Source organism: Eulemur rufifrons, chromosome 27, assembly GCF_041146395.1.
Source record: "Eulemur rufifrons isolate Redbay chromosome 27, OSU_ERuf_1, whole genome shotgun sequence".
NCBI classification, from domain to species: domain Eukaryota; kingdom Metazoa; phylum Chordata; class Mammalia; order Primates; family Lemuridae; genus Eulemur; species Eulemur rufifrons.
In genome coordinates, this window is record NC_091009.1 from 20,337,128 (window position 1) to 20,363,135 (window position 26,008).

Below are 26,008 nucleotides of genomic sequence, written 5' to 3' on the forward strand. Positions count from 1 at the left end.
TTTCATTTTTCTTCTAAATCTTTTAGTTTAGACCAGTGGGTCTCGAACTTGAACTTGCATCAGAATCACCTGGGGGACTAGTAGATTGCTGGACTCCACCCCCAGAGTTTCTCCAGGTGGAGCTTGAGAATTTACATTAACAGTTTGTAGGTGAGGCTGATGCTTCACTTGGAGAACCACCGGTGTAGATTCTATATACCAGTCACCTGAGGATAAAATGATTCGCATTTTCAAAGCACCCATCGTCTGTTAACCCCGCTGAGCAATGGCTACTGGCTGCTCTTCCCTGATGTCAAGTAGAAAGTCCGAAAGATCACGGAAGACAGTGTATGTATGGGAACCTTCTTTGTTGTGTTTTGTTTAAAAATAGAGCTGTGATAGTACAACATCTTATTCTGCTTAATTCCCACAGTCAGGCAGCTTTTTAATTCACTTTAATGAATCTTTGGAGATACCTTTTATGCCCTTGTCCCTGGGTGCTGGGATTATTTATAAAGATGAGCAGGATGTAGTTCTACTCTCAAGAGGGTTACAATCGCAGGAGACTCAGACAGAGGGACATCAACAACATTTGGTTAGTGGAGGTGATACAGGGATACTGAGGTTTCTGTTCTACAGAAAGCCTGCCCTGACACCCCCACCCCCCACCCCAGGGTGAACTAAGTATTAAGGTTAGGTAGGATTTTGCTAAGCAGAAGGGACAGGGAAAAGCAGAGGGAAGTGAAATATTGTCATGTGTTCAGGAATCTGTCAGCACTTTGAGAATTCTAGAATTTTTTTACTCATAAGCGAGCCTTTTTTTTTTTTTTTTACTTTTCTCAGCTCTGGCATTTATTTTACTGTGTCTCCATTTAGTACTTTCCTCCCATTCAATCTACTTTTTTCCCCACTAAATTCTATTTGACTATTCTTTTCTTTTTTTTTTTTTCTTCTAATACTGGTACCAATTGAAGACTATTATTTTCTGTTAGATAAATAATCCACATTCATTGTAAAATTATTCAAACTATGCATAAGACTATAAGGAAGCAAATTTTGAAAAGCAACTAAATTTTATTGCCTTATGCCATTTTTTTGTTTAACCATTTCACATGTTTTTACTCTGAAATATGGTGTTTCGAATAGACTTTTAAATTATCCTCAGCACCTCATTAATAAACACCTTATGGTTCACTTTTTTCTCCTAGATGCGTGTCAGTATTGCACTGATTTTAGTTAAGTTTCATAAACTGGTGGATCTATGGAGTTTTGATTTCTCACATTATGTCATTACAAAAACTGAGGACCTCAAATGGTTTTCTGTTTACTTTAAGCCACTTTCTCAGGGGTTAATTTCACCTTTTTCCTTCTTTTTAATGTTGGCTGCAGTTTGGAATCCCCAGTGGACCTTATCCCCAAAATACCATTGTGTGGACCCCACCCTCTGAGATTGACTGGTGAGTTTGGGTGAGACCCAGGCAGCTGTAAGCTTTTTAAAAGTCCTCAGGTGATTCCAATGTGGAACCAGATTCTCTCATCCTGTGATGACTGTTAGGCTTTGGGAGTATTAGCATGGCCTCAACCAAAAAAAAAGAAGGAAAAAATGCTATACCTCATCTGCAGAACTAATGAAGGTCTAGAAGTCATGTGTATTTACTGGCTTGATAGCTAACATATTTCTGCAGGTTAGAAGTAGTTTTTGTGGGCTGTATGTAAGGAATAATCTTTCCTTACATTTGCATATTTTACGGTGGGCTTGGATTAGCATTATCTCATTTGTTTTCACAACTTTATGAAGTAAGCAGATAAGTGTGTTTTTTTTTTTTTTTTTGGGACAGAGTCTCGCTCTGTTGCCCAGGCTAGAGTGCCATGGCGTCAGCCTAGCTCACAGCAACCTCAAACTCCTGGGCTCAAGCGATCCTTCTGCCTCAGCCTCCCAAGTAGCTGGGACTACAGGCATACGCCACCATGCCCGGCTAATATTTTTTCTATATATATTTTTAGCTTTCCAGATCATTTCTTTCTATTTTTAGTAGAGACGGGGTCTCGCTCTTGCTCAGGCTGGTCTCGACCTCTTGAGCTCAAACGATCCACTTGCCTCGGCCTCCCAGAGTGCTAGGATTACAGGCGGGAGCCACCGCGCGCAGCCGATAAGTGTTTTTTGTTCTATTTTTTTTTTTTTTTTTTTAATCCTCCTTGTCCTTCTTGCTAATTATTGTTCTTAATAGATGATAAAACCATGACAAAAGAATTCAGGTACTTGCCCAAGGTCACACAGCCAACAGTCTGTAGAGCCAGGATTAAAAAGAAGACAGTTAATATCCAAGTTCATGCTTTTACTTATACTTGCTTTATATGGTTCTATAATGGTAAAATAATGATTCCAGTCCCTGTGCTAAGCGAGCTACCTGTGGTTCTCAGGCTCAGCTTTGGCAGCATATGGAATTCACCTGGGGAGCCTTGAAAAGTCCTGATGCCAAAGATTATAAATGAATTGGCCAGAGTGAGGCCTGGGGATTGGAATTCTTCAAAGGTCGAACCACCGATGTCATTTAATCTTCTTAGCAACAATATGAGGTTGGAGTCATCATTATTTTAAAAAGAAGGAAACTGAGACACAGAAAAGTTTAATCCACCAGCCCCACCAGTCTAGCAGCTAAAGAATGGCAGAAGCCAGACTCAAACAAGATTGAAGGACTGTGCAGCTTTTCTGGTCACCATAGCTGTGTCTCACAATTTTAAGGCTTTTGCTTCAAATTTTGAAGGAGGTACAGCTGAGTGAACCAGGGTGCCTGTATATATACTAAAGAAAGAACCGAATTTAGAGTTCTCTAAAAGTTAAAGAATAACATTCTGGTCTATATATTAGCCATGGTAGCTGGCATCAGTTTGGTTGGTTGGTTGGTTGGTTTCCACCCCCACCCCCCGACAGAGTCTTGCTGTGGTGCCCAGGCTAGAGTGCCCTGGCGTCAGCCTAACTCACAGCAACCTCAAACTCTTGGGCTCAAGAGATCCTCCTGCCTCAGCCTCCCAAGTAGCTGGGCCTACAGGTGGGCACCATCACACCCATGCTCGGCTAATTTTTTCTATTTTTAGTAGAGACAGGGTCTTGCTCTTACTCAGGCTGGGCTCGAACTCTGACCTCAAGCACTTCTCCCACCTCTGCCTCCCGGAGTGCTAGGATTATAGGCGTGAACCACTGCACCCAGCCTGTTTGGTTTTCCGTGTTGTAGGGTTTTATTCATAAGACTCAGTGTGTTGAAACATGAAGTTTAAAAAGCTTGGGGAGGAAAATAACAAAGCAAATTCTGAGCCATTTGTTTTTAATAGGAGCTCTTTTCTTGATGAAACTGCAGACTTTTAGAGCAGAAAACATCTATAGAGATCCTCTAGTCCAGTGTTCGCACCCTTTGACATGCATCAGAATTACCTGGAGGGCTCTACCCCCAAAGTTTCTGATTCAGTAGGTCTGGGGTGGAGCCTGAGAATTTGTATTTCTAACCAGCTTTCAGTGGATGCAGATTCTGCTGGTCTGGGATCCACGCTTTGAGAACCGCTGCACAAGTTCAGTCCCGTTCACTGAAGTCCAAGGAGATGAACAATGTAGCCCAAGAGCACACAGGGCTGCTCGAGAGCTGTTGCTCCTCCACTGTTCTTTCCACCACCTCTTGCTTCTCTGGGCAAGATGGGGAACTTCAGAGATTTTATTTTTACCCTCATCCTAAAATGCAGCTAGACTTTAACTTGAGGGGATAAAGATCAAAGTTAAAATACTCTGTAACTCCTTGGAATCATCAGATTTTGGATGGATTATACAGTCTAGAAAGGTTATTCATTAATACACTAGTAACTGCTACTTGGAAATTTCCCTTTCTGTTTCCCTCTTTTTCAAGTCATCCATGAAAGCAGACTCTTAAGTAAGTCATTCAGTGAATTGAGACCCGTCAGGGCCACCTAAGAATTTAGATTTATTTATGAATATAATGTTAGGTACTGAAAGCTAGTGAATAAGGTTCTCTCATGGATGGTGAGGGCAGGGGTCGGGCTGGATTTTGCCATCACTATGCAACCTTGTCTTCAATAATAACCACGCTCCTTTCTTCTTAAGTCAAAAGAAGTTTTATTTAATGATTAGCTCATTTTGAAAGAGTAAATATATTATCCCCATTAAAATACTGACAGAGTTTCTTCAGAGAAACATTGATGCTCATTAAAAAAAAAAAAAAAACAAACTGCATAACTGTGAACGTTTTTGCCAAAATCAGCAATTTATTTGGCAAATAGGTATCGAGAGCCTAAAAGGTCCAGGGTACAGTGCTAGGCCCAGCACAGATGATTGAAGGCCATAGAGAAGTTTACTGAATGGAAGGAAGAGCGACATTAGTACAACCTACCTTGACACAAACCAGTTAGTGCAAAGCATTATGAGACACAGAGGAGAGAGCCATTGATTCTGCCTGGTGGCCCTTGAGGGAGGCTTCACAGAGGAGGGAACATCTGAGAATGTTCTCTCTACTCTGTGGCTTGCATTGCTAAAAATGGTAGCTGACTAAATGAGAGCCACAATTACAATGAAACAAACACTTTCTTTGCAATACTACATGGTTTATTTATACATATATAACTTTCTCCTCCAATAACAAGAGCACATGAATTGTCTGGTAAAAAAAAAAAATAAGCAAAATGTTTATGTTTACTTTTTGGACATTTCAAAACATTGATTGGGATTGAATAATTGAATGGGTCTAACTGCTCAATCGATGGAAATGAGGCCAATGGTGGGGCAGAACTTGAGCAGTACTGGAAAGCTCTAACCACAGAAAGAGCCCATTAAAGCTAATATTGTCTCGTTTAATCATCTTTGCTAATAGAGAAAACAAAATGTGACCATATTTTCTTCTAAGATCTTCTTAGCAATAGATACCTGGGTCCAACAGCAACGGCACTATGCAAGGAAATCCCCTTTCTACTGCATGCTAGAAAGATTACACAGATGAAATAGAATAATTTTGAAGAAAACACTGATGTTTCTAAAGCTATTACATGGTTTGAGCATTGTTCTTTTCTTTTTATTAAAGAGGAAATCTTGGTAAAATTCCAAGCAGATATGGTAGTTTTTAAAGTTAAATTTCTTTGGATTTTGCTGTTGTTGCGTCTGTCTTAATGAAGAATGATTGTGCTCCTCCTTAGGTCTCTTGGTTCCTTGGCTTAGATATTCTAGAATTTTACTGTGGTTACATGACTGCGAAATTTGGGGAAGAAAAAGAAATCAATGGGAAGCTATACCAACATTTCTGAGTAAAATCCATGATAAAGAAGGGAAATTGAGAACACAGGTTTTCTGTCTTTTAAAGATGGAGTCTCACTGTGTTGCCCAGGCTGGAGTTTAGTGGCTATTCATAGGCACGATCATAGCACACTACAGCCTTGAACTCCTAGGCTCAAGGATCCTCCTGCCTCAACCTCCTAAGTAACTGGGACTACAGGCGTGCTAAGCAGTTTCCTTTTTGTGTTTTAAATTTTCGCTAGTATTGAACATGTTTATCCCAGGAAACTGATGCATGGCCTGGTACAGAGCAGGCATCTAGAAAGTGTTTCCTGTAAGAAAGGAAGAATAGGGCGTATAATTGCTAGGAGCAGCTTCGTTATACTTCCCTAAAACAAAACTATTTGTTGATGGGCAAACATGCATCCTGGTGAATTCTTTTCTGTACTCTTTATGAGGATGCAAAAAGATTTATAGGAAACAGCTTGAGATTGGCAGTGTAAAAGATGTAGAATTAAAAAAAACAAAACAAAACAACACCAATAAATTCAGGTCCTGACTTTGCAACCTGACAACTGAATGAATGCCTTTGGGCAATCAGATAAACTCTTTGGACCTCAGGTTTTTCATCTCTGAAATGGAGATGATAATAGTGATAATAATAATATAGCTTCTACCTGCCACACTGGATTGTGAGAAACAAAAGAAGCATGTGTGAAACTTTTCTGTTTTATGTTAAAATTATAGCAAAATATTAGCTATTCTACTTGTTATAATTTTAAAATGTCCTAAACAGCTAAACTTTTCTACCTGTCTATATTTTAAAAGTATAAAGTTTTAAAAATCTTGCTTTGTTACATTTCACTTCTTTGTTTAGTGTTCTAATTTATCGAAGGGCAAATTAATCTGTTTCTTTCCTCACTAATGAAAATTGTCTTTGATTTATTTAGTTTTATAATTCAAGTGGTAACTGAACTCTGGGAAAAAAATGGGGTCTTTAATTATGTTATTTGCTTCTCTATAACACAGAGTTTGATTGGATAAGCTTTCCTGATACAAGTAGCTCTGTACTTAGTGACAAACTATAGGTGACATAAGAACCCCCCATCCCTCACTGCTGGGTTTCAGGCTCAGAAATAGAGTCCTCAGGCCTCCTCCCCCATCACCATTCCTGTTATTTTAATCTACCAGGGAAATGGGAAAGGAATTTTTTTGCCTCATTCTCTTTTTGTTTATTGATACATAATGTATTTGTACATATTTTGGGGGGGGGTGCATGTGGCATTTTGATACACGGGCCATTTTGATATGTGCTTACAATGTGTAATGCTTGAACCAGGGAGTCTCACTGTCTTTTGCATCCAAGGTGTGGCTTTCTAGAAATAATGTTTGGTGTTCTCTAATGTGCTATGTTCTCATCAGGGTCTTACTCTTGGAATGAAACCACCGAGCAAAACACACAAGATTCAGTTTAAAAAATTGCAGGGAGTAAAGAGAGGTAGAGAGCGGCCTAAGGGCAAGACCTTTGTCTTTTTCTGCTGATTAGTTAATTCCCTTCTTCCTTTCCACCTCCTTCCTGAAAGAGCGCAGTGTTCACTGCTGCTTCGGTGCAACACCTCACAGAAATAGGAGCTACGTGGCCATTCTTCACGGGATCCTTGTCCACATTTAAGGTTTCATAAGGAAACCTTTATGAAATCAGAAGTACGTAGAATCCTTAACATAGACATCTTCATGTTGCATACAAGAGCCATTTTAGAACGCTTTTACTAAAATATACTTGGTTTCAGGACATATCTGTGATCATGGTTTTTTAAAAGCATTTGCTATCAGTTTAAATGAGAAATACTTCCATGTTACCACGGTTAGGATCACAGTTTTAGGTACTGATGGGGGCAGCTTGGTTTGTTTGCTTTTGTTTTAATATTTTTTTTCATTATCCAATACTTAGTATGAATATTTGCAAAACATAGAAAAATATATTAATAGAAAGGAGAGGAAAAAAGCGATCATTCCACATTGCTCCTTCTTAGCTATAAGAAGAATCGATGATGAGGAAGTGCTGGAGCACCTTAGTATGTAGCATTGTGTCATAGGCAGGCCTGTCCTCACAGCCTTTTGTCTTTTGTCTTTTTCTACCAACCTCTCACCTCTCCATTTACCTTCTTTTAGAAATCACCTTATCTTTAAATTTTTCCCTACGTTACTCTAAAACCTGACCAAATGATTTCATTAAATTTGGTGGCCTCTCTTAAACTGAATAATAAACAGGAACAGCACTGGTCATTAGTTCATTCATTCATTCACTCATCCAAGAGATATTCATTGTGTTCCTATGACAGTGATAGGAGTATTTCTCGAGTTCCGTTACTGATCCAGCCCAGCTCCGTGGATTACAGAGAATAACGGGTGGAGTAGGGAAAAGAGTGGCCATTTGATGAAAACTGAATCCCTAAAAGAAATAATAGTTAAAATGTACTCATAAAAGGATGACCAATTAGCTAGGGAGAAGAGAGAGAATTTATCTCTACTAATTCATCCCTGCTTGTTTTTAAATATGTGACTCTTTTTATCTTCCTAAGCTTTTGGAGAGAGTAGAGGACGATTTGTTGTACACTTGGGTATTTATCTCTTGGGTTCAGATGTCCCTTGGCTCCTACTGGGACCTTTGTCCTCAGAGGGCTCAGATCTCACTGGGAGTTCCATGCACTGGTGCGTTGTCAACAATTGTGAGATTAACATTAGTAGCTTGTTACTAACTAAGCACGGGAAAGGGGAGAAATGTAATCTTTCCTCATATGAGCTTTCCTACTACCAGGGTGTGTAACCTGAGTTTTAAGGCTCCTTGCCATTCTGAGCCTTTTTTTCTTCACCTGTAAGGTAACCAAGTTGGACTGATAATCCCTGTGGTCTTTCCCTGCCTGTAATTCCCCATTGCCCAGACTTTCTGTTCTGCCATAGATTAGTGGCCATTCAGTGTAACAAGAGCAGACCCTTGTGAAGAAATTGAGTTCTTGGGATATCTGATCAAAAGAGCTCCTAGGTGAATGAGCTTGCGCTTGGCATAGTAAGAAAATCAACAGCATTATTGACGGAGCGGCTGGGGTGGAGGGATGGGGAAGAAGTGTCTTAAAGGAAGAGAAATGGAGTATGAGCAATTTCTCTCGCCCCTTCTTTCTCGTAAACAATGTGCAATTGAATTCTCTGGAGAGTCAGCAGAATCGGTTAACTTTCCCAAGTCTGTCTTCCTTATACCCATGCACAAAACACGATGGTAGCTTTAAGGAGAACATCTTTTAGTTTTCCGTTTCATTACATTGTAGTAAAGTATTGAGCCAAAGTATCTGTGGCAGCATAACATGGTCAACGTTATCGGTGCTTTCACTGGAGAAATTCTTGCACTTCATTTTCTTTCCTGTAAGTAGCTTGAACTCCTAGTTAAAGATGGAAGCCAAGTGAATTACCATGCTATTCTCTTATGTCTCTTCTTTCAGTTAGGGAGATTTAAAAATAACGTGGCTAACATTTATAGAAGACTCACTATATGTAGAATGACAATAAAATTTATTATCTAAGTTGGGGTGCTTTTGAGAGTGGAAGGCGAGACTACTGCAAATTATTAGGCTCAGACAACTGGCACAAGCCAGAATGTCCTTGGCACATTGGGTCATATGGTCCCCCTAGTTCGGGCCAGATACTGTGCTAAATTGGCTTAACTTGTTTAATCTCCATAACAGTTCTACAAGACGATTATTATTATTTCCATTTAATAGCTGAAGAAACTGAGACTTAGATGGGTGAAGTGACTCTAGTCCAAAGCCTTACCCCTCGTGATTGGAATCTGAGCCCATGTCTAGAACAGGCTATAACCCCTTGTTAGAAGGTCTTCTGCAGCCTCCTGACTTCTGCCAGGTAAGACAAATGCACACACACACTTCCAATTAATTTGCTATTGTTGGGGTCAGCAGATTTTTATCAAATATATTTATTTATAAAAAGAAACCTTCGAAGTATGTCAGAGAGTTCTAACATCAAAAAAAGTGTAATAACCTCTTTAAACCTGTTTATATGGACACCAGATGTTAATATCTCACTTTTTAAGAAAAACTAGTCCTTTGAAAATTTGGACAAAAGGATTAATAGAAGCGGTAGACGAGGGAGCTTTCAAATTGTATTGAACATCCACATACATCAGGAAAAAAAATAGTATGTGCTTTTTTGATGTTTCATGGATATATATTTTAGCTTCAAATGTATTATATGTTGAATGCAGTAGTTAAGATGGATAATTTGATCATTGTACTGGTATCAAAGCATGTATTGCTCATTCTGAAATCTGTCGTATTTGTTCCACCTCCCCCTCCTTCTCTGTCTCCACTACTCCCACCCCCCATCCTCTCAGAGTTAAGCTACCTTTTATTTTGGACAACACTATCACACACATGATTGAGTCAACAATTTATGGCTTTTAAAAATAGGGATTTTGTCCTCTCTTAGGTTTATTGTTTATCATAATCATCTTTCAAGTGAAAAGGCTAATTTACTCTTTCTATAGGAATATTTTAAGCTTGATTATCATAATATTACAGCTGCCTGAAAAGGTCTAAAACGGGACATTGACCTTGAATGTTTTCTGCATTTAGCTCGTGGTGCTTAACATTCAGGAAAGAATATAACTGCAACTCATTTATTAATGTATAATCTCAAAATGTTAACTGTTGCTCTGTAAATACATGCCATGCAGATTATAGAAAGCTTATAGGATATAAAATGCATTGGTATTTTACCAGGGTAAGTATGTTGGAAATACAACATAACTAAAGTCAGTTTTCCCATTGGAGCTATTATAGTTTATAATTTAATTTTTACTGACATTTTGCCATGTATATTATTAGTCTGACAAAATGAAAGTGAAATAATCCTAACTTAATTAAACAGAAACTGAATTGCCTCTATTAGTTTCTCTGTCTTTCTCTGATTCTTTTTTTTTTTTTTTCCTCTCACTTTCACAAACACATTGGGAAAAGAGTTTGGTGTTTTATGGAAGTGAGACAATTGCTCCCCAGAGAATGGGTTTTTTTTATATAGACTCCATAATTTGGGAATGGGATGGATTTATAGGACAAGAGGTTTGTCAAAAGGAAAGGTTTTTATTAGTGCTTCTGTGGAAGCGATCACTTTCAGTAGGAATGATTGCTTCTTGCCAATCGAGACAATAATTTAAATATCAAAGCCTGTGCCCTAGAAATGAAAGGCAACAGAAAATGAAGAAAGATGAATTGATAGAGGTTTGGTGGTAATATAGAATACAGTCGTCATCCTGACTTCGAAAGAAGTCTGCATGTTCTCAGTGGGAAAGGTGTGTTCTTAAGCTGGTTTATAGCATAACAGAAATCCCAATTCTCAGATGAGGAAATGAGGGACAGGTAAGTGAGGGAACCTGCTCAAGGCCACACAGCTCATGACAGGGTAGAAGGGAAGCTGGCATCTAGGTCTCCTCCTCTGTCATTTAATGTTCTTTTCCCAACGATGTTCACTGTGGATTTTTTTTTTTTTTTTTTTTTTTTTTTTTTTTGGTTAAAGATAGTAGTTTGTAATAGTCTTGGTTTGCTTTTTGTATGATAGTACATTATACGATACATGATACATCAAAGACAGCAGGGAAAATGGTTTAAAAAGTTAAACAGCCTTTCAAAGATTTTATGTTCTTGAGGAAAGATCTGTAAAGGTAGATTACACTGCAATTTGAAACTCTAGATTTGTTATGCCTTGTTTAGTTTTAAATATTTAACACATGGCAGATGTGCAATATAAAATCAAAATCTGCTTCAAAAATGACAAGGATAAACTTTAAACATTTTAATACAGATCAGTCCTGTTAATTTTCAGAGAAGGAAGGTGGGAGCTAAAAATAGCTATTAGTATGCAATAACAGCAGGCTAAGTATTTCTCATCGCCTTTTGGCAATGTAAGAATTCGTTGTTAGGCTGTTTCAGGAAATGATTCTGACTTAAATACAGAAAAATTTCTGGTATATATAACTTATAGGAATCTTCCTTTTGTTTCCACTTGAGTTTTGCTTGTTGCCATTCTGTTCTTTCAAATGGAAATGAAGCATATTCTCTACTTGGTGTCTGTGCATTAGTCGGGGACTTGAAGTTGTTTGGATATTTGTGACTGCATTGTTTATGGAAGAAGAGATTGAAACTATGCATAGACTGAAAGCCTGATACAGAAAAGACTGATATTAACTAATTTATTAATATTCCTGGTGAAACTGTCATAAGAGTTCCCTTTGTGTGGTTCAGTTTTTCCTGATTTGGGTAGACTCCTTGTGGTAAGATTGTGAAGTGTATAGTGTGTAGACTGATTAGCAATATATGTTTATTTATTCTAGGCTGTTTATCTATTTTTTTCCCCTAAATCCTGTATGGTTGAGATTCTTGAAGGTTTAAGATCAATGTTACTGATGGTGTGTTGATTTCCTATGATTATCCATTTCTTTGCTCCTTCAAGGTGAGAAAACTCTGTGACTAGGGAAGGTTCTTTATATGACTGAGCTGTGTGTTTATAAAATATTCTGGGTGCTGTCTCCCAAGTTTAGTGAAGTGGATATTATTTTAAATTTTAAATTGCTTAAATTGGATTCAAGACAGTAAGTATAATCTCAGGTCCTTGACTTGTGCAAGTGACACTTTGATCCCAAGAGGAAAACATCCGGCTCTACAAACCTAATACACTTCTGGTCATTCAGAAAGCAGCGAGCTTAGTGAACACTGTACCTTTCGTAGATGAAATATGGTTAGTGAAACATCAGTGGGGACGACACTGTGGATGTCTGTACATGCATCTCCGTGAGCACAGAAAAAGACTTACGCATACATATGAGTGTAAATATGTTTTAAAATATACACCAGTGAAGTCAAATTGTCTATAATGAGGGCAAATAAGTACCCAAAGGAAAATAAGAAAATTCTGAGAAATAAAAGATTACTTCTATGAAATGTGGTGACTTAAGGTCCATCGGTAAATAGACTACAAATCTTGTCTTTAAAAAGCCATTCCCGAGGAGTAATAAACAGGTTCTGTCACAGCATGATAATGCAAAGAAACTGAATAAAGTACAGGATTCTGCACAGGTGCAAAATCAGAATGCGTTCGTTGAGTACATTAAGATGCGTTGAGTACATTAAATAATTTTTATTTTTTAAAGAAATATCCCTGAACAAAAATAAGAAGGAAAGTGTTGTTTGGTATATCTTTTAAAAAGTGTGTACAATTGAATCTATTAATTACCTTGAGAATATTAGTTTATTCAGAAATCAAGATAGTAATCACATGAACCAAAGGATGTTTTTCTGTTTTTCTAATGCAGTATTAGCTTCCGCAGTTCTTTGATGCTATTTTAGAAAAATCATGTTTCTTTTTCAAAATGGCTTTTTATTTATTTTTTTAATTGTAAAATGATTACATGTCTCATTTTAGATTGAATAGACAAATCTTTTTTTTTTTCCCTGGGTGCTGCAGAATGCTTGGATTTTCTTCTACATCTCAAAGCTCTTTTAATTCACTGCTCACAACCAAATTTACATCTTAATTGCAGAGTTCACATTTAACAATATAGACAGCATAATGCTACTGGTAATTAAGCTTTTACTACCTGCTTTTATACAGTATTCTCAGGCACAGTTTTTGCTATGTGAGTTCTGATCTAGAAACTTGTATGCATTTAGACCACAAATAAAAGGAATCGGGCCCATATCTTAGACATAGCTAAATACAAGGCAGGGAAATTGCTTTCTTCTGTGGGGGGACCAAATCATATCTGTCATTTTTATATTCTGAATTTTAATGTGGCTGTTCTATTTTAGTGTTTTATTTTTTTAAAGACCTAGAAAATTTGAGAGGGTTGAGTCCTGATTTAGTGAATTTAACACACAGTGGTGAATATCTGCACTAATTTATTTTGATCTCAAAGATTATACTATTTCTATCATGTAAGACTTAAGATGTAAAAGGTTGGTGAGCAGTAGAGCTGAGTTATATCAAAATTGTGGGTTTTTCACTCTCCATAAGGTAGCAGTTATCTCTTTGCCATAAATAGCTGGTATCTATTCCAATGTACATTTGCTAGTATAAAAAAATCCTGTAGTTTAAAATAGGACCTAAGCAAACTCTTTGTTATATGAAAATTAAAAGACAAGCTAGCTATACACTATTGTAGGGGGAAAAACACCCTCCTCCTTAGATCCTGTTTTTTTTTTGGAACACTTTTGATTGAGAATTCTTAGTTTTGTAAATTATTATCTGTTTGAAACTAGTTCTTATAGTGACCAGACTGCGTGATGGTTTACAAAATGTTTCTGGGTTGATTCTTTAAAGCATGTAGGGCACACTATGTATAGAAACAAATATGTGCGCTGCATTTTATTTGAAAGCAGGATGTTTTGGGTAAAATTATATATATGAATATATATACATATATATTCCTTGTTTGGAAGCTTGTATTGAAATAAGTATATGATTAAAAATACTTTAATACTTTCAGTGCACCGTTTAATAATGCTGTCCCTACCCCCCCCAAATGCAGTCTTTATTTTGTCAAAATGCATTGAGATAGATTTAATGTGCTATTTATCCCAACAGCCCTCAGTCCTCCCACCCCTGAAACCTTAGAAGCCAATTGGTCCCGCAGTTGTTTACCTTTGTTGTGAAAAGCTATGCGTTGTATATCTGTAAGTAGAGACAGTAGGAGGTATAGAAATGTTTACACCTATAATTTACATAGGCATTCTCTCAAATTGTATTGATTTCCTCTTCTGCAGTCGTGTAAAACTGCATGCCACCTAAGAGATGACGATCCCAGTCCCCATGCCCAGAACAATTTAGAAGAATATCTTTTATTTTATTTTTTTTTAAATGCCCAGTATACATCAGGAAAGCAGGAAAAGACATGATTAGGAATCAATGAGAAAAGTACAGCAGCCAGTGATCAGCAGCCCCCCGGTGTAATAAAACACAGACAGCGGCAGGACAAACTTCATTCTCTACCTTCCGCAGAATCCTTCCCCAAATTAACTGAGTCTGCGGTGAGTTCTTCTTTGCAAGGCAAAAACAGATCTTAGGTTAGAAAGCAAAGACAAATCCCTCCAGTGCTTAGAGAGTTAAGTTAGTTATGTTGCTTTTGTAGCTTCCCAGAAAAAAAAAAAAAAAGAAAAGAAAAAGAAAAAGAGAGGAGAAAGAGAGACCAAGAGGGAAAGGAAAAAAAAAAACCGGGCAGGATCTAGTGGGAGCGTTTCGATCGCTCGGGTCTCCGCTGGCTGTTTCTCTGCCCACTCGCAGTGGCCAGCCCCCGTCGGCTCTGCACCCTGCCTACCTGCCTGGCTCCGCTCGCTCCGTGCAGCCTCCCGTCGCCTCCCTCCTGATTGGGCAGAGGCCCCCCAATCGGCTGCGCGGCTGGGCCGGTGGGACTGCATATGTAAAGCCCTACTTCATATTAATAAGCTCCAATCGGGGCTTTAAGTCCTTGATTAGGAGAGTGTGAGAGCTTTGGTCCCAACTGGCTGTGCCTATAGGCTTGTCACTAGGAGAACATTTGTGTTAATTGCACTGTGTTCTGTCAAGGAAACTTTGATTTATAGCTGGGGGTGCACAAATAATGGTTGCCGGTCGCACATGGATTCGGTAGAACTTTGCCTTCCTGAATCTTTTTCCCTGCACTACGAGGAAGAGTAGGTACCTTTTTCTTTCCTTTTTCAACTCGTCGTGGGGGGTGGGGGGGTGCGGCGGTGGGGGTGGGCAGAATGTATCTTTCCACCCCGATTCAGGTAATGCCCTGGGTGTTTGTGTGCACGAGTGCTTATTTGTGTCTGTCTTGTGCCTTTTGTGTTGAGGGTGATCTCCTAATTCAGTAAGTCGAGAATTGTTCTCTGACTACAATGTTACCTTTGAGGCAAAGCTCAGTGACTGTCAGTAAAACAGCTGTGTGACAGTCACTTCTTATTCAGGTGCTAAGAATAGGCACTTGGCACAAATGCCTAGTGAACTGTTAAAATGCATCTTTTACTAGGACCCATTTTCCCAAGGAAAGATGTTTTAAAATACAATATTCAAAATGATTTATACTATTGAGTGCCTCTTATGTATTTGCAGTTTGACAGATATTTTCAGCTCCCTGTCATTTCTTACCGTGCAGAGTTAGAGGCAAAATTGCACATTTACTAATTCTCCTTCAGAGAACAATTTAAAAACTAGCCCTGTGCAATTCAGGGCTAGAAAAATGTTATTTGCATGGTTAGCGTTAAGTCAGCACTTAACTGACAAATCAGTCCATTAAGTAACATGAGATTTTCACACATTATAAATATTTAAGGGGGGGAAAAAAAACTAAAGAAGAAACAGTAGTGACTTTAAAATTTTCCCCTTACATAGACAATGCTCAGATTGTGGATTTGTTTAATTTATTGTGTCTAGAAAAAAATAGAAAAGTACTTTTGTTCTAATATGCGGTTTAATTAGTGCTTACGAATATCCTTATGCACATGGAAATATATATCTCGATTACTAAAGGTGGGGGGTAAGTGAGGGTAGAAGAAGTAAATTAGGCATTTTTGTGGAAATGAGTAGGTCATAAACTTAATTTCAACCCACTGTTAAGATAAAGTATTAGTATATCACAAGAGCTGTCACTGGTTTCTCTCTCTTTCTGTTGAGTCAGTTGTATTGCTTTGCTTTCACATTACAATAATATCAACTGTTATAATTCTGAAAAGAGTGCTCTTGGCAAATATTTCTCTCTATAGATTGTGAAGAAAATTTAAAACTCTAGAAGATGAGGTAGTGCATTATAGGTAGATGTCCACTAGCTGTCCTTAGTGACTGCATATTGCCTTGCTTTGTAATTAAGTAAGAGATGAAAAGTGACTTGCAGTCTCAGTGGCTGCTCGTGTATGTTTGAGTGTGAATGTGTGTGTGTGTATATACATATATGCATGCTTGCACGAGCACACACACCCACATCCACACTCACACAGGGAATATTAGCCAAGAGATGGATTTAGGAGGAACTGAAAGATCGTGAAGCTGTGCTTACATCAGTTTGAAACACTCTAGGGAAGAAACAACCTTAAGATGTGTGAAAATAAAAATGAAAAATAAACAAAGGTAGGACTGCCCACTCAAGTGTAGTTTGAAGGTTAGTGCACCTGGGGCTGTAGAATTGGAGAGTTTAAAATGTCTTCGTGTCAGGAGGAATGCCTTAATCCAAGCTCACTCGGATTCTGAACTTTCTCTAGTAAATAAATAAACAAAACAAACTTTAAAAATCCCCCAGAGGCTTCTTTTTGAAGTAGTTTCCTTGAATTTAACTTCTTATAGCTAATTGGAATAATTCGTTTAGATAAGCCTCTTAAAGCAGATGTATTTAAATGAAATCAAGGCACATGTCCTTTTGGCTTTGGCGCAAGATTCAAACTAGCTTTCTTTTTGACTCAATTAAAAGTCATCTTTAAAAAATACAGATTTATTGTCTGGATGCAGTTCTGATGGTTACGTGGTTCACTGGACAGACAGAAAGATCTAATGCTAAGCAACACATCTGCCTCTCTGTCTCAATTAATAAACCACAGAATTTATACACGCTATTAATATTCATAGTAATTGTACTGGGTTAAACCCCATCACGTGTGTGTATAGATAGAAATGAAACCAGAGTTATGCAGTTTCGGAGGAAAATATTGGGCAATTTCTGCTTTGGAGGCTGTTAAAAAGATTCATACAATTTATTGACCACCATTAAGAGAGCCTAAAATGTTAACCTCTAACTATGTATTTTTTATTTTAGGAAATGTGCCAGCACATTAAAGAACATAATACTTGAAAGCTTGTTTCACATTTAATAGCAGTAATAGCTGATAGCATAAATAGATGAAAATAATATATCTGCTCATTTTGACATATGTGTCAGTCTAATCATTCTAAATGAGTGTGCTCATCACATGAATCCCTTTCAACCTCTGATTAAAATGTAACATTGACTACAGGATTATAGAGCGGACTTAATTTTACTGACTGTTTTAACAGTTGTCACAGCTGTTGGAAGAAGGAAAGGCAATTGAAACACTCCAAAACAGACAAGGCAAGGAGGGAACAGTTTAGTAAATTTCAGACTGATCACTGAAATCCAGACATTGAAATTTTAATGTGTTTTAAGATTCTTGTTTGGAGCTATGCAAGTTTTATATCGTATGGGCCACTCTTTCTGTTTCAGGGTTTTGCTATTTTTTTCTGCCTCGCCTATCCTTGTTCAAAGCTAAACTAAATTGAAAGACAACTATTCAAAAGTAATACTATAATGTCAAAATACAGGGGATAAAAATAGGAAGGCAAAATGTATACAGTAACCACCACAACAAAAAAGCCTAAATCAGAGTGGACGCTGATTTTTAAGGAAAGATAGGAGCTTGCCCAAGTCACTTCAGATGTGATATTGTTTGAGAACTATGAACACTTCAAGTTTATTTTTCTGAGAAAGAATACTTAAGACTCCAGACTTGGAGCTCATACTACTTTTCATCCTGTTTTTTTCCTCTATAAATCTGTTGAAAACACCTGCAGCCTTAAAGGTAGGTGGTGTAGGTGGGGCTTTCAGTTGATTTCTTTGTAAATTGCTGCAAGTGACAACCAGCAGCAATTAGGGATGAGCCTTGTTCCTGAGCTGTAGAGTCTCTTAACCTTGCCCATCACAACATTAAAGCGAACAGATTAATTCTATTTTTCTAAAAATTAAGTCACCATTGTATATGTCCCAAACTGTATATAGTTGAAATAGCCAGATGATGTTTATTATGTAACATATGATTTTCTCCTTGAAGTAATCAAAAAAAAGTGTTCCCGAGTTAATGGAATAAATGTTGAGTGGGAGTGGTGAATAAACGATGGGCCCCCCCCTATGTTTCACTAGCCCTTTGTGTCAGGGTATTTATGTATTCCCTTATACACATTTGGTGGTAAGTTTAAAAATCCTCCTTTTACAGAAAGGACTGGAAAACAGCTTTCCGATTCCTGGGCAGAGGCGGGGTGATGGTGTTGGCTGTTTCTTCTTACAGTGATGGTTTCTCATCTTAATGTGTTTATGGCACTGCTGCTTTATTTACTGAGCCTAGTGTGTTGCTGCGGTAATTAACCCATGTTATTAGCAAAGCCCTTGTGGATATCCATTAATTCTCTTGCATGGATGATCATTTTTCTAGTGTTTTCCCCCAATAAGTTATCATTGTTTTGTTTTTTTTTTAATTCTAAATGGACGGCCTTTGATATATTTCTTTGATTTAATCTGACCTGTAATATGTATTGGCCATCTTATGAAGAATGGTATTATAATTCAGCTTTTAAAAATGCTAATAGAAGCAAGAGGAAAGATTTTTTTGTTGCTCTTTTCAAAGTGAAAAAAAAGAAAAAAGAAAAGAAAAGAAAAGAAATTAAGGTTTAAAAAGAAAATAGTGCAGGAAATCAGTTTTAACTCCAAATGTTCCAGATCTTAGAATTTATAATTGTGTCTTTGAGATCTTTTGATCAGGTTTTTACTTAGTTAATAGCACTTTAGATATTTTTGTAAAATATTGAGCCAGCAGAAAAATACTTGTGCTTCCTGTGCTGAGAAAAGATAAGGACCATCTCATTAGCCGGGCCATACTTTTGCAATTAATTTTAGGTACCTGGTGCTATTCATCAAAGAGGGCAGCTAACTTCTCTATGATTCTATTTAACAATACTTTCACAATACCTCACTCCTGCAAGAATTACAGACAAAGAAGAGACCGTTCTTTTGGAAGGTAGGCATAATGCCCAACCTCAAGTCCGTATCACTTATGAGAAATTCCTCAACATTTGTTTTAGCCTGGTGACTAAACAAAATGTTTCTTTGTCTTACTTGTAGAGAATGCTCAGCACTGAAGGTTTTGCTTTACATTATTTTATAAAATAAATTAAAATACATGCTTGTAGTTGATACTTTCTCAGACAAGTGGCAATTAATAGCAGTGATTTGTATTAAACCAATTAATATCAAATAAACTTTTTAGAATCACCTAGCAAGCTTTTAAAAATAAGAGCAGAGCATTTGTGGTATCTCAATAGAACTTTAAAGTCATTGCAGCAGATAAGCTTTGCTCTGAATTTGCTTCATAGCAAATTCATGAAAGAGAGAAACAATACTGTTATAAGTGCATATGAGCTCCAGCCCTAGCCAGCTCTCTGGAGAAAATCTTTGATTACACTGGCCCAGTTTGTTCAGTTTTTATCTCTTTTACATCCACTGGCGTTGTATTAAATTGTCATTGTCCTAAAGCACATGAGATAGAAATGAATTGCAGTTCTTTACATTCTCTGACAGTGAAATATTTAGCTTCTCTTTCTCCAATCATACTTATGTGTATATTTGATAGTGCAGGGATGACACCAAGCATCTCTGCCGCTTGACATTCTTCCTATTGCGTTTTGAATGTGTTTTGCCATAGATTATTATTTTCATAGCCATGTATGTATGGGTATACATGATCTATACCATTATTAGTAAATAAGTACACATATAGTACTTTAAAATCCAAAGCAGATGATAAGATACACACAAGTGTGTTTGTGTGCATGGATAGTATGCATGTGAAATACGCATGTATATGGGGAGAGGCATATATGTAGAATATAGGTATGCTCCTAAGAGTGTTCATATATGTTTATGTAAATAAAGTAGATCTCAAGTATTATTCTAATCAGTTAGTTGCCAGTTAAATTTGCCAGGCATGATTTTAATGTGGAATTAATATTTCAGATACTTACTAGGTCTGATTTTAAACTGAATTGATTTAACTATATATTGGACAGGTAACAGGTAACCTAATAAGTAAATTTGTTTCTGATTTAAAAATTTTTTAATTATTATTTTTGTATTCAATATATAGTAATCATAAATAATTTGTAAAATAGGAAATAAACTACTGGTATTAAATGTATAATTTAATGATTTGGGCCCATATTCAAGAAATAATTTTGAATTAGCTCTTGGCTACATTCTTTCCTTATACAATTGGGCCAGACAAATATATCTTAATGTTAAGCATTATAGCTTTCAAACAAATACAAAATGTGAATTTTATTTATCTGTACTGCATAAATATCATTTGCTTTTCTTTGCTAAAAGCAAATATACAAAATTAATAAGTATTATATTTCTAAGAAGTATGTCATAGACTTCAGAATTATTTAATTTTATTCTAAAAGGTAAGTTTAAAGTGATTTTACTTAGTAAATCTGAATGAGTGTTGAGAGAAAACACTTATACAATTGCTTTTTCTATTCTAATTCTTGTTCTAATTCATATTCTTGCTTAAATTCCTAGATTCATTGCCTACCTTTATTTGTTTGTATAACACCTTAACATTTACTGTTACTGTGTTAAAAAAAAAAAAAAAAGTCCTGCTAACTGCTTTATGCCAAGCCATCAGATCAAAGTTAGTTCCTTTATTATCTAAGGGTGGTAAGTGAAAGCCTTTTGAAGGATTTATCTGGCTTTTTATTCTTGTTTCAAGTTCATTTTAGACTTATACTTTCTAAGATCTAGGAAACCTCAGCTAATAAAAATAATTTCCATTTAGAGTTTTAGCAAACACATCTTTCTACTCTACATTTTCTTTCCAGAAGTGCCAGATGTTTGTTTTTCTCTGATTTGGACAATATACATTTCAGTATTGTCCAAATGTATTTTCTAATCAATTGTCCAAAACCATTGAGTTGAGAGCGTTTAGATTGTGTGAGTGTTTTATATATGTGTGTACATAAGTAAATTACTTCCTTATAATTTTTAAAAAATATTTTTAAATGTTTGGAAGAGACTTGCTTTTTATGTTTTGATTTCTTCAAATGATATGCCATTTTAATTTATGGCAATGCATGTATATTTGGAAGGTTGCTCATTAAAGCAAAGCAATGAAAGAGAAGGGACAGTTTTAAAGAAATTGGCTTCTCACTGGTCAATTAAGGTCCATTGCAATATACTAGCATAAATCTATGTGTGCATTTGACTATAGATATATAACACACAACACTAACCATTAGAAATACAATCTATGGCTATATGGAATTCTTTCACACAATATAGTAAATGAAACACTGGATTTTGGCATTTAAAATTTATTAAATACGTATTAAAGTGCTAAAACTCAAGGGGAGCCTACTTAAGATTAGTTTACATTCTAAAAAAAAGAACTTAAAAGTAAATTTATATTTTAATTACAAAAAGTAGTCTTTGTCACATACATTCCTTTGTGCCTTCTCACATTGCTTTGAGTGAAACTAAACTGCATATATACTTTTCATCATTGATTGGAAGTACACATTATGTGTAATATGCTTTGGCAGGACTTACCTGGCCAAAGAAAACAAATTAATATTGGGCATACTGAGGGCTGTCAGGCATATCACAGACATGTCAATTTAACTTTGCTTCATCATACACCTTCTCCGCAAACAGTTGGCTAAAATGATACTAAATAAAAGGAAAGCTACCAATAAATTCTTATACTATATCAGAGATTGACGGTTATCAGTGTCACAAAAACCAGCTTGCTTGCTTGCTTCTCTTTAAAAACTAACCATAGGAATACAGTTAGGAATACAGGAATATTATAGATAATAATGAGTTTTAAAAAAACTGATAAACTAATCTAATTTTTTAAACTAATCTTTGTTTAAAAAAAAATGATAACTTAGGCTCATTTAAATCTCCCTACGACCCAGGAAGTAAAGTGAGATTAAAAAAAAAAAGTCTCTGAAGTGGTAAACCTTAGTTGCTCTTATTTGTAAAGTAAATAAAAACTTAAGGAATGGAGAATCAGAAGCAGTGCGGGCAACACACTTAACAGTGGACATCTCTTTTTGTTGCACTTTTCATTTTCTAGAGAAGAAAAATATCATGTGCTTTCTTTTTGTATGGTTTATTCAATATGCAAAAAAAAAAAAATGAAATTTCAAAAAGTCAGTCAAGAACTTATGCCCAGAAAATAGGTAGAAACACACAAAATTCTTTTTTTCCTCCATGATCAGAATGAGATCCTTGTAAATATTTCCTTTTTCATCTATGCTAGAAAGATTTTACTTGTTTTAATGGCTTTTGAGAATTTAAACAAAGGACTTTGTTAAATAAATATATATCCTTGCCTTTTCCTACTCACAAAGTGAGTTAAAATTGTTTTCAAAGGTATACTTTTCAAGGCAGTTAATATGTAACAATATTTATAACAATTTATTTTGTTTTCAAAAGAATAGTAAAAGTATATTAATCATACAACAAAAATTGCATCCAGAGCTAATGAAAGTATCAGATCATATGAACATTTGGAGAGACTCAGATTGTAATTTAAGAGAAAAAAAATTCAACTGTGGGGTTATTCAATCGATTGCTCTATGCCCTTCAAAATTCTAAATTATTGTAGTACTTCTCCAAAATGTAAGATGACCTTGTTAAATTGTGTTAATTTTTCCATAAATGGAAGAATATTCTGACAATGCTTTCTTTACAGCCATTAATCTGTTAAAACAGATCAGGTATTTTGAGGAGGAATATTATGCCCGTAACCAACTGTTCATGCCAAAGAAAGGGAAAGATGTATATGGTTGGTGAGAACCATGTCTTTTCTCCTATGAGAAAGTGACTGTGTATACAGTTGGTGCTATTGGTGAAATGACAGAAACATCCCTTTTATCCATAGACTTGAATGAGACCTGCCTAATCAGTCCTGAGCTCATAGTGTCACAGATGGAAAAGCAACCATCAGCTGAATTGCACTGAACTACACACTTGGCTAGTTCATCTCATTGCTCTACACATCTAAAGGAAGGCTCATTCTGTTCTTGGAGTCTAGACAGCATCAGGAGTTGAGCTCAGGTGGGAGCATGTGGCCGCCTTTTTCTGTTCTCTCCTTAGTCATTCAGCAAAGGGAGGTGAGGAACAAATGGACAATTTATGCACAGAAGCTCCAGCAGAGATTCTTTCTGAGGGTCAGGAATTTGTTTTTAACTCAGTTGTTAGTAAATTTCAGATTTCTCTTGCATTCTAGAAATGTCATTGTTGTCTTTCATGCTCCGAAGTACGACTCATAAATGATTAGGTGTGACTCTCAATTCATATGAACCATGAATTAGTGTAAGAATTTTTTAATGGAAATGGAGAACAGATCATCTATTTATGTTAATCTAGATGTTGATTCTTTTTTCATACCTTTTTATTGAGCTATTCAGTTGGTTAAGTCTGAAGAATAAGAAAAATAAGAGGTTAAAAACTCAAATTGTATTTTTTTTTATTTCTTTATTTCCTTATAGCGAACAAAACTTTAATGTCTAGAGCATTTATGAGGGTTTTAATGATTGGAAAATCTATCCTGAGAATGTGGTCACCATATGTGACAGCCTTGCTTTCTATCTTGTCTTCAGTTTATGGGGTAAGTTTGGTGATATTGTCTATTGTCTTGCTTTGCTTCATTATAGAATCTCTCTGCTTCCCCATTGAGATAATCTAAAATGTGAGGGAAATGCCTGCTCAGTTCTAAAATACTTTTTTGATTACCTTCCCCTCTTCAATCCCAGCAGTATTTTTTTTTGAAATTTCTGTTTCTATCCATCTCTTTTGCTAAAGGATCATTTGCTTTGTGAAAAGGTAAGTGCATGATATTCATCCATATTTACACACACAGTACACTTTATTTTCCCCGTGAATTCCAAAGAGATTGCCTTCAACTTTTTATATTTGTTTTTGTTTTGTTTCTGTTTGTTGTGCATTCTAGTTGAGTGCTTTTATAGTGTTTTCTTGATTGTTGTCAGTTTGGGATACTCACAGCTGACATTTTTCAGTTAATGTCACAGCAGAGAAACCTATGGCAAACTAGAATCTGGCTAGAGTGCGTAGAAGAGACAACTTATGTTTGATTGTGTGTAAATACAGTTAGTTAGTTGGGGGTTTATCAGATAGCTTGGCAGAAAGAGAGAGGAGCAGTACAGACTGTTTTCCGTAATCGTGCTGTTCATACACCTGATAAGATTGAGAGAGCTTTTCGAAATGCTGATAGGCTTTGAATAAGAAAAGAATAATCACTTCTGCTGGCACCAGCTTATCGGGAATGAAGTAAAATGCCAACACTTTTACATTAGCAAAAGTAAATGTTTTAGACACTCTGTGCCTTTTTTCATTCAAGTTAAATAGGAGGGGTGCTTTTGAGTGTGCTGTAATGAAAAGAAGGATTTATTACCTTGACTAAATTACAGGTGAATATGTTGATAAAGGAACCTTCAGCATCAACAGCAGCTTCCTTGATAAGCAGATGCATCTATGCTGTACATTCTCTGGAGGAATTACGTATTCCTTTTTTTCACTCCAATTCTATTAAACATTATTTCTGGTGTTAGAAGATGCAGTTATGTCCTGTGTCAATCCGCTCTCCTTGTTTTTCTAGCAGATGGGTGACAGGCATTTGAAACTTAGCTTATCAGACTTGCAAAATGCAGGTGTGCTCTGGTGAAGTAAGTTAGGGCATCTGTAAGTTTCTATCAGTTGTGCTGAACCAGCAAACTCCTCTACAAGAAACGTTTTTTGTTTTTTTTTTTTTAAATCAGGAGTGGAATGAGATTAATTATAAATTTAGGATACTTTAATGAGAAGATAAATGTATTTGTCTGAGTAATAGCCCATTTTAAAGCACCTCCCCTTAAAAAAAAGAGATATTGGTTTTGCTCTTTGCTCTTCAATATAAACCATTAACTTTCCCAGTTCTACCATTTTCTCTTCTTTGTAATTTGATGCCTACAAATAATTTGGCGTATTCAGATTTGATAAATGATAGTGCAAGAGCAGATTGATTGATTTTGGATTACTATTGATTACTCTCAATGAGATCACTGTGACACACTCGAATCAATAGTATTCGATTAAGCAAGGCACCACCGTTCTATACATTCAGCAGCAGTGGGGAATTCAGGAACAGAATGTTCACAAGCTGATAAATTGACAAAGCGTTCAGCTTTAAATAGCCCTTTGTTCAGCACTAGTTCCTTAAAATATATTTCATTGGAAAGTTCGTTTTTGCAACTCGGGACCTTTCTGTGGAAGAAAGGTCATCAGTTTAAGGTTTATTAAATTTTAACTAAAAACAACTGGGCTCCATGTAGGTGTAAAATAATTTAAGTACTTACTGCAGGCAACCTTCATGCTTTTGAGCTGTTGCTCAAAGGTTTCGTTCTTTTATGAAGATGTCAATTGTAAACATAAAAATGCATCACTGGAAATGTAATGGTTTAAGATTCAAACGGAAATAAAAATTCCTGCCTGAGGAAAGCACTATAATCAAAATAAGGTGGTCTTAACTTTCTGCAGAAGTGGGCAAGCTTGGGAGCAGCGCTGGAAGGCAGCAGCAGGGATAGCACCTTGATCGAGCTCACGGCTCCTTATTTTTTTTCCTTTCTCATCTGAGAGTATTCATCATGTCGCCAATACTGCATGCAAAACACTAAATATCATTTGATCTGAACGCCGCTTCTACTGCCGATCCGCTGAAATCTTTTTGTCCCGAGTAAACTTACAAAGTTGAAGGGGGTGGGAAAAAAATCCGTGTTTCAAGTCCTTTAGGCAAGGACTTCGAGGATGAGATTTTCTGTCATTTTCCCTCACTGTGCCATCTTGGCACTTGGCATGGAGCATTTGCTCTTACGTTTTGTGGCATG